This window comes from Mus musculus, chromosome X (assembly GCF_000001635.26).
Source record: "Mus musculus strain C57BL/6J chromosome X, GRCm38.p6 C57BL/6J".
In the NCBI taxonomy this organism is placed as follows: domain Eukaryota; kingdom Metazoa; phylum Chordata; class Mammalia; order Rodentia; family Muridae; genus Mus; species Mus musculus.
In genome coordinates this window covers 19,354,405-19,365,011 of record NC_000086.7, presented here as the reverse complement: position 1 = coordinate 19,365,011, position 10,607 = coordinate 19,354,405, and the positions used below count along the sequence as shown (strand labels likewise).

The 10,607-nt window shown below is 38.7% G+C and overlaps 1 non-coding gene across 1 annotated transcript; it reads right to left on the bottom strand.

Annotated features, from left to right (window-relative positions):
• Positions 1 to 9,904: 9,904 nt before the first annotated feature.
• On the bottom strand, positions 9,905 to 10,011 carry Gm22783. The gene has a single exon (XR_003953152.1). It is a non-coding gene; the product is annotated as a U6 spliceosomal RNA (small nuclear RNA).
• Positions 10,012 to 10,607: the final 596 nt, after the last annotated feature.

Here is a 10,607-nt window from a genome sequence, read left to right as displayed (position 1 = left end):
GTGTATTTTCCATGGCTGAACTTAGGTTTCACACTCCCACTACAGACATTTTTATATCATGAGATAGAAATAATAGCCTTTGTTGGAAATTGGTGAATTCTAGCTGTTTTCAAGGACACAACAGTTTTACTATTAAGCTGTTTTGCTGTTCTTTTCTCTCCTGGTCACAAAATTTCTGGGACCAGCCTATTTATTACAAGGAACTATGGAGGATACTCTAAAATGAACATACTTGGGCTTGAAATAGAGAGACCAATGGGGGAGGCTGCCAGCCTTGCTTTTTAGTGAGCTCAAACAGCACAAGACAATTTGCCAATTCGTTACAGGGAGATGGCTCAGTTGGAAAAGTGGTTGTGCCATGCTTAAGTTCAAGCACCAGAATCCACATATAAGTCAAGCATGCTGGTAAGTGTCTGTAATCCCAGGGCAAGGGAGGCAGAGACAAACTGCTTCAAAAACTAATGTGGAGAGTGATTTAAGAAGACCTATGTGAACTGAAAAAGTATAACGTAAAAACAAAATTCTAGGCCTTTAGGCCCAGACTTGAGAATGTGATCTTTGTGACTCAATGCTCCAAGGCATGCTAATCATAAAACAGATAGTGACATTCCTCCACCCACCCGATTTCTGGTTTCAGGGAATGTTTGTTCAAAGAAAATCACCCTGACCCACCTGACCATTGATGGAACCCGCTATTCAAAGGTGCTATTGTTAGAGGCTCCTAGAAATCTGTCTTGACTTTCCACTTCCTCATGACTCTTAACTGGTATTTTTTGGTATTTTCCAACAATGCCCTTCCCACCTCCTTGAGTTGTGGTTCCATCCCCTCACCCAGCTACTCAGGGTGCCACAGTCCTCTACCCCTGCGTGGTGTATGGCTGTGGGCCCGAGAGTGCTCTTGAAATAAAAGTCCTCTTGCAGTTTGCAGCAAGACCGCTTCTCATGAGTGATTTGGGGTGTCACCTCTCCTGAGTCAGAACGTGGGAGAGTCCTCATATTGTGGGTCTTTCAGTCAACCTCAGGTCTTCAGATGTACCAACACAAAATGTACTGACTGGTTTTGTGTCCATTTGACACAAGCTGGAGTTATCACAGAGAAAGGAGCCTCCCTTGAAGAAATGCCTCCATGATATCCAGCTGTAAAGCATTTTCTCAATTAGTGATCAAGGGCTGATGGCCCAGCCCAAGGTGGGTGGTTGTGGGGCAATGGGCTATGTACAGACAGGCTGGTCTCCAGTCAAGCTGAGGCGTGAACCCCAGTGAAACCCAGTGGTGGTAATTCCCACATACACGGGACAGGTGTTCCCTTATGTCTCCTGGATCCCTGGCTCCTGTTGAAGTTACCGCCCCCATAGCCCCCACAGGAGAAGTGTGTGGCTAACAGTCACGTAGACTATGACCCAAGCCTCTGACTTTCAGGCTAGACTCCTCCCAGCAAGATAACAATCCCACTATAAGAGGGGCTGTTTAGCCCCTCCTCACTCTCTTAAGCTTTTACTTTCCTTACTCTCTCCCTCTTATGCTAGCCTTTCTTCTCTCTCTCTCTCTCCTTTTCCCCCTTCTCTCCTCTTGGCCATGGCCTGCCTCTCTCTCTCTCTCTCTCTCTCTCTCTCTCTCTCTCTCTCTCTCTCTCTCCCTTTTCTCTTTCCCCCTGCCTTTCTATAATAAAGCTCTAAAACCATAGACTATCTCTGTTTATCAAGGCCCGCTGTGCTTGGACAATGGGATAGGCTTTCTCCTAATGAGATGCTTCTAACCTCCCGATGGAATGCCTTCCTGTTCTCCAGCCACGGACCAGACTTAGGACTCTCGCCTGAGTGGGAACCTTCTCCCCCTGCCCTCTCTTCCCATATCTCTGGGGCCGAGAGTATCACCCTGGAGCCCCTATTCTGTTCTCATCTCCTCTTCTGTATCCAATGTGGGATGCTGAGTGGGGTCAGTGGCTTCACACAGCCAGATGCCCACCCAGGACCAAGTGGAAAGTTTGGAGTTTGCTCAGCTGATTTCCTGCCTTGATTTGGGAATCACAGTTAATTGATTGGATGGATTTCACAAGAGACATTGAACTTTAGACTTTTAACATTTTTGAGACTGCTACAGACTATGGGGACTTTGGAAGCTGAACTAAATATTTTTTATTATGCTATGGCTAGATATGCCCCCCAATAGACTTGTGTTTGAACAAGCCTATGAGGGCAAGGGAGTGGAATGTCATGGTTTGAATATGCTTGTCCTAGGGAGTAGCACTATTTTGAGGTATAGCTTTGTTGGAGTAGGGTGTCACTATGGTCGTGGGCTTAGGACCCCCACCCTAGCTGTCTGGAAGTCAGTCTTCTACTAGCAACCTTCAGATGAAGATGTAGAACTCTCATCCCTGTCTGCACTGTGTCTGACTAGATGTCACATGCTCCTACCTTGATAGACTGAACCTGTAAGCTAGCCCCAAATATATGTTGTCCTTTATAAGACTTACCTTGGTCATGGTGTCTGTTCACAGCAGTAAAACCCTAACTAAGGCACATAAGAAAACAGACACATATACATACATACATACATACATACATAGGCACAAAATAGCAGTGTGGACATTAATCATAATATTGGCCCATATTTATTGTGTGCTATATACTTTATTAAATGTTTTGCATGTAATAATGAATTTTTATTCTCACAAAAAAGCCTATGAATAAAATTCCCTCCTCACCATCACTATCAACACCCTGTCACCATCATCCTTTCAATTTTGGAAATTCAGGAAATTTCCTTATAGTTATAAAATATAAATGACAGAGGACAGATTTGAACACCACTGCTGTGACTAGTTGCTTACACATGATGTTTCAAAAACAAATGGAGGACATTTAAATATTTTCTGAAACAGCATAAATTTAGTCAATAACCTCAACAAAACACAGTAATAATAATAATAAAAATATAAATTTAATCTAGCCAAAATCAGAAAAGGTGAATAAAAAAGCAAAGACATGATAATAAACAAAAGCAAATTCCAAATAGTTAGGTGGAATATGTAAAAATTGAAAACATATAATCACAATCTAGTATATATAAACAAGTTAAACTGATTATTCAAAAACAAGTCTAGACTGTACATGGTAGCAGAGACTTTTAATTCTAGAAACCCTGTCTCGAGCTAAGGATGGTAGCACAGTCCTTTAATCCCAGCATTTAGGGACACAAGCAGGTAGATCTCTGGAAATTCAGTGTCATCCTGGTCTACATAGCAAGCTATAGCCAGCCAGGGCTATACAATAAGAGCCTGGCTGAGGGGGTGGTGAGGCACAACCTATCTCAACAAAACAAGGTCAAAAACTCCCTAAGAACAACATTCAAGGTTGACCTTTGGCCTCCACATGCACATGCACACACATGTGTTTGTACATGTTTACCCACATAGGTAAAGGAAATGAAAACTTCCTAAAAATCATCCCAATAGTTAAAGTACTTAAATCAACTGAGGAAGCATGGTCAGAAATGTTGAACTAACTGCCATCTTTTTAAAAGACTGAAAATACTTAATCTATGGATTTACTCCAAGGAGCTAAAAAATAAATAACAAATCAAACCTTCATGTTTGTGCATACCTTTAATCCCAATAGTCAGGACAAAGAGGCATGCAGATTTCTATGAGTTTGAAGTGAGCCTGGTCTACAGAGTGAGTTTTGGGACAACCAGGAATATCATTGACTAAAAAATTAAAATATAAAGATTGTAATAACAGTCTAGGATTACATATCAATAAAATGGAAATGAAGAAAGCAGCTTCACCAAATGAAAGACAAACTTAAAATACTAAAAAAAATGGTCCAGTTTCTAGTAAAACTAGTTAATATTGAAATGAAATAAAGGTAAAACATACAAGACTAGGGGGGAACACAGAAACCTAATCACCCAAAGATTTTTTTTTAATTAAAAATAAGTACTGTAAATTCTTATTTTTAGAACTGATAAAATTTCTATCTTTTAAACAGTAGTTAGTTTTCCCAAATTGGCTCATGATAAAACAGAAGCTAAAATGAATAATTAACTTTAAAATATTTAATTTTTAATTAAACAATCATCAAAGTCAAAGAACACAAATTTTAGATGATGCCCCAAGTATTCTTAATTAATTCTTCATGTTTAGGAAATGAGAAACATCAAAGTTATTTATGAACTCTCATACAACTTTAATCAAAAATAATAATGAGAATAAATAATAACAAAAATTCCAAGCAGCCTGTATTTTGAATAAACAGGTTTTCACTAATCTCAAAAGATTAACAAATCCAGGGCTGACAAGGTTTCTTCCCCATGGATAAGAGCACCTGCTCTGAAATCAAGAGGACTTTAGTTCAAAGTACTGGAACTCACATAAAAAGCCTAGCATGAGTGTGTGTCTACAACCCTTGGCATGGAGACAAGTAGACCACAGGAGCTAGATGGTTAGCCAGCCTAGCAAACAGTGACTTTGGGTTCAGTGAGAGATCCAATCTCAAAATAAGATGGAGAAGCTGGAGAGATGACTCAGTGGTTAAGAGCAAGGGCTGCTCTTCCAGAGGTCCTGAGTTCAATTCCCACCACTCACATAGTGGCTCACAACCATCTGTAACTCTAGTCACAGGGGATCAGATACCTTTATCTGATCTCCAGGGACCCTGCATATATGTGGTACACATACACACATATATACATACATACATACATACATACATACATACATGTAAAACACCCATACATGTTTAAAATATTTTTTATCCTAAAAAAAGATGGGCTAGTCTCCACATGTCCCACATACAAGCACGGAAATGTGCATATGATACACATACAAAGAGAAAGGGGGAAGAAAAGGGGTGTGTGTGTGTGTGTGAGAGAGAGAGAGAGAGAGAGAGAGAGAGAGAGAGAGAGAGAATTTGCCTGCACAGTGGTATACAACTATAATGCAAGCCCTTGAGAAACAGGTAAGAGGAAAAGTAGTTTGAAGACAACCTTAGCTAAATAGTGAGTTCTAAGTCCAGTATGGTATACATAGTAAAATTCTGTTTTTAGGAACACAACAGCCTAATGAAGAAAAAAAAAGATGAATAAATAAGACATGATGATTCACAGTGGTCCACATCTGTAATACTGGCACTTAGAAGAGTTAAGTAGGAGAATTGCCATGAGTTGAAGGCCACTATGTTCTATATAGTGAATTCTCTAGGACAGCCTTGACTATTGAGAAATTCCAGTAATTTATAAAAAAGTAAATATACTATTGAACAAGATTGTTCCTAGAAATTAAAAATATTTAACATTCAGGGCTAGGGATTTCAGCAGTTAAGAGCACTCAATCATCTTCCAGGGGACCTAAGGTCAATTCCTGGCACCCACACAGCAAGTCACAAACATCTGTAATTCTAGTTCCAAGGGAACACCCTCTGACCTCTGTGGGCTCAGCACACATGATACATGGATATATAAAAGCAAAAACAGCCATACACCTAAAATAAAAACTATTTTTTAAAAGAATATTTAAAATTCAAAATATGCTAAATTATTAATTTTTAAATTTTATTTATTTATTCATTTATTTATTTGGTTGGTTTTGTTTTGCTTTTTGTTTTGTTTTGTTTTGTTTTGTTTTTTCCTTGAGACAGGGTTTCTCTGTATAGCCCTGGCTGTCCTGGAACTCACTTTGTAGACCAGGCTGGCCTTGAACTCAGAAATCTGCCTGTTTCTGCCTCCCAAGTGCTGGGATTAAAGGTGTGAGCCACCAGGCCTAGTCTAAATTATTATTTTTAATAAAGTAATAAAGGAAAAAAAACATACAAGCATAAAAATGATGAGAATCTACTTAAGTGACCACAACATTAATCTGTAATTCTACAATTACCAGCCTGTGGAGATAGTTCAGTTAGTAAAGTGCTTGCCACACATACATGATCCCCAGAATTCACATAAACATGTCAAGCATAGCAGCATGCACCTGTAACCCCAACACTGGAAAGGCAGATAAAGGATGGTACCTGGAGCTGGCTGGCTAACCAGGCTAATAAAATTGGTGTGTTGCCCAGGTTCTACTGTCTTAAAAATTTAAAGTGGAGAATAATGAACTGAAACATCTAATGTTGACCTCTGGCTTCTATATACATGCACAGAAATATGAACATGCTAGGCAAATGTGCTTGTGTACACATGTATGCACACATGCATGAACCCAGTCTCACACACACACACACAAACACACAAACACACATACACACACACACACAACATAGCAAATTAGGAACAAAGTGGAATATATTTTCCTATGAATAATGAGCATGCATATGCTATAGAATGCCATATATTATAATTATATATATATATATATATATATATATATATATATATATATAATAACACCTACAAGTAAAATTATAGAATTCACAATCAAGTCAGGTATATATGAAGAGTACCTCTTTTTTAGTGTCATACTGGATAACCTACCTAATTCAATGAAACCACAAAAAAAAAAATCTAAGAGTTATAAGAATCAGAGGCTGAGAAATGGCTCAGCATTTAAGATGGCTTACTGCTCTTGCAGAGGACTTGAATTCAATTCCCAGTACCCACATGGAGGCTTACAATTATATCTAACTCCAGGTATCACCTTATTTTTAGACATTAAATTATCTTGCATAGAAAAATCAAGGGACTCTTCACAAGAAAATCTCAGAAACGTTATTATTTCTGTGGTAATTTAAATGAGAACTGTCCCCCATAAGATTCAGTATTTGAATACTTAGCCCTTAGTTAGTAGTACATTTTGGGGAGTTTTAGGACTTACGGCCTTGCTGCAAGAGTACGTTAATAGGAACAGGCTTTGAGATTAAAAGATTCATTCCATTACAACTTACTCTTTCTGCTTCTTGCATGTGGTTCAAGAAGAATGCTATTAGCTTGTTACTGCCACCACATCTGTCACTAATTGCCATGTCTCCATTCTACCATCATGGACTCTTGTCCTTTTGGAACTATAAGCCAATATAAGCTCTTTCTTCCTTAAGTAGCCTTAGTCATGATGGTTTAGCACAGCAACAGAAAAGTAGCTTGAATACAGAAGTTGGTACCAAAGAGTTTTTTGTTGTTGCTGTTTTATCTCTCTGTCTCTCTCTCTGTCTCTCTCTCTCTCTCTCTCTCTCTCTCTCTCTCTCTGTCTGTCTCTCTCTCTCTGAGGAATGTGTAGAATTTTGGAAAAGTAGATGAATACTGGAACCAGAGCTTAAGGGTCCATCCTAGTAGTAACTTGGAAGATAATAGTGCTGAGAGCAAGATAGACTGTAAAGGCACAGATCAAGAGGTTTCAGAGATGAACATTATTAGTAATTTGGTTAGAGGCCATTATTGTGGCATTTTGACAAGAAATATAGCTGGTTTCTGTCCTTGTCCTAAGAACTTCCCCAAGGTTAAATTAAAGATACACCAATTTCTTTGTTGGATCCAATTTCTTTTTTTAATTAATTACTTTATTCATTTACATTTCAAATGATATCCCCCTTCCCAGTTACCCCTCAATAAATCCCACAGTGGATGCAATTCCAAGGCAGCAAAATATTGAATTGGTGTTATAGTTGTTATTAGTTAACCTATTAAGGTCCACAGTGCAAAAGAGCAAGTAAGGCAGAAAGAAACAAAAGGTACAGTTTGAAGAGAATAAAAACACCAGGAAATTTAATGTTGGAACCAACATTAAGCTCACTGAAAAAGATAAGGAGTTTAGTGCTCTCAAGGAGAGTCAACTTCGTTAGATCCGGAATAAAGGGAAGGGTGCCCTCAGGCTAAGACCCCACCTAACTAAGCTTCCAAATTGTGAAAAGGCCATTGTTGTGTACATTCATTTTAGTTTAAGTTAAAAAAAAATACAACCCACCTCTGCGACCACTTGTGCCATTCACACAGGCTCACTGTATGTCAGCCATGATGTGGTCTTTTTATTTTGGGACTGTTCCAAGTTTTCTATTTTACAGCCTGTGTATCAGTAGCCCTTGGGATGCTTTTCTGTCATCTTTTTCTAGACTCTACTTACTGAAGAGTCTGTCAGCTGCCATTTGTAGGAGCAGATTCTGGGGTGGGGGCCTAGCTCTACCTGGGGTCTGCCTTACAATCCTGATATCTCCTTCTTACAGTCCAAGTTTCTGCAATGTTCCTCTTGAATTGATTAGTTGTAAGTCTCAATAATTTATTTACATTTTAGATTGGCTAACTTGTTCTTATATGAATTAAATATTAAGTGACATTTTTTTCAGGACAGATTTTCTCAGAACAGACAGCCAAGCTGTCCTGGAACTCACTATGTAGATCAGGCTAGCCTCAAATTCAGAGATCTTCCTGCCTCTGCCTCCCAAACTCTGGGATTAAAGGCATGAGCCATAACCATCTGGGTATTAAGGAAAATTTTTATATTCACACCTTTACATTTTTCAAATTAAAATCTAATTATATCACTTCCCCTTCTCTTTCTTCCCTCCATCCCCTCCAATACACTTCACTCCCTATCAAATTGATGACCTCTTTTTTATTTGTTATACATATATAATAGTTTAAATAATAATAGGTTTCATAGGCTCACGTATTTGAATGACTGGACACCAGTGTACCACTCTTTAAGAAGCATTAGGTCTTGTTTTCTCTCTCCCTCCCTCTCTCTCTCTCTCTCTCTCTCTCTCTCTCTCTCTCTCTCTCTCCCTCCCTCCCTCCCTCCCTCCCTCTCTCTCTGATTGTAGATTAGGATATAGCTCTTAGCTATTTCTCTAGTACCATGCCTGCCTGCCACCGTGTTCTCTGCCATGACGACAATGGACTAAGCCTCTGAAACTGGAAATAAGACCCAATTAAATGCTTCCTTTTATAAGAGTTGCCTTGGTCATGGTGTGTCTTCACATTAATAAAATAGTGAGTAAGACAATATATAAACACAAAAATACAACCTACTGAGTCTACCTCGTGTTGTGTGTATCTTGTCCTCTCAGAGCTGGCAACTTTGTATCAGATAACCAATTATGGTGCTTATCCTTTGGATAGGCTAATTCTCCTCCTAATAGTTGCTTGGTGTATATAATTCTTCGTCTACGGGCAGTATATAGATGTGATTTCCCACTTCTGGATTAACATGCCTATTGGTATTGTCATTGTTCAGGTCGTGTTTAGGCAGCCATACTGACAAAGTATCATGGGTGTATCTTCCCTATCATTTCTAAAAGATAAAATATCACAGCAGTCTTCTTGTTACAACCTCTTACAATCTTTCCATTCTCATCCCTCAATGCTTCTGCAGCCTTCAGTACACAGTTATATTGTAAGTGTATTGAGGCTGGCCTCCCTATAATTAGTTGATCTCTGTATCATCATGACCTTTGGTGGTTTTGTATAATGGTCTCCATTTTCTGAAAACAGAAGTTTCTTTGGAGAGGGATGAAAACTACACTTACTTGCAAATTTCATTATTCCTTTTTTTTCTTTACAGTTGAATAGTATTCTGTGGAAAGCCATGAGCAATTGCCATCATGAGCTCCACTGTGCCTAACTGGTAAACAAGTAATGTGTACAGGTGCAATAGTAAATTCGTGCCAAGTCACTGCCCATCCCGGGACATGGTGGTGAGGCTCTGGGAGAGCAGCCAATCGGGTGTGGACACGCCACACTAAGGTGTATATAGGCGGCGCCTTTTTGGTGCTTGGGGTCTTCCTCTTCATGTTGAAACTGGTATAATAAAGTTGCTGCAGAAGGATCCGGTTTCTCACGCGTGTGTCCTTGCTGGCGAGACAATAGCGCATGTGAGAGTATTCCATGGTGTATATGTAGCACACTTTCACTATCTATTCATATGTTGAGGACATTTAGGTCGTTTCCATTTCCTACTTATTGTGAATAAAGTTGAAAAAAAAACCATATGGACCATGTCAGGAATCTGCATGTGATCTTTGTCCAGAGGCCACACTAATCTTCTCAGTATTGTTCTAATTTCCGTATATGTGCCCCCAAAACAAGCACAGGCACAGTGTTTTAAAATAAATTACTTTCTCTTAAAATGTTATATATTCAAGATAATTCTACTCCTAATCCCAGAACAGTTTTAAACATAGAACTAGAAGAGCTGATTCTAAAATTTGCATAATTGAGATGAAGGCCAAGAATTTCAAAGAGAAAATATGAAGGAAAACCTAAGTTGCGTATCTTACCAGATATAAAGCTTTTTAAATAAAATCATATTGATTGCTGTTATTTATTATTAGTTTAAACTATGATGAATAGACAATTCAGCTGATTTTATTAAGTGGCTATTAGGACTGGGGAGATGGCTCAGTCTATAAAATGCTTGCCTTGAAACCATAAGTACTTAATTAAATCCCCAGAGCATAATCATAAAAGGATCACTTTCCTGGGGCTAAACATATTCTAACAACTTTAGATCTGAGAATACCGATTTTTTTTGAGGCTATGATACAAGAGGTTTCTCATCCTCTGGTAATGAATTTAAACTAATATAACCACTCAGTTCAGTCTGGAAGGATCTGGTGAAGTGGAAAATAAGGAAATACATCAATCCAGCAATTCCAATTATAGGCACATACACTAGAGACAATCTA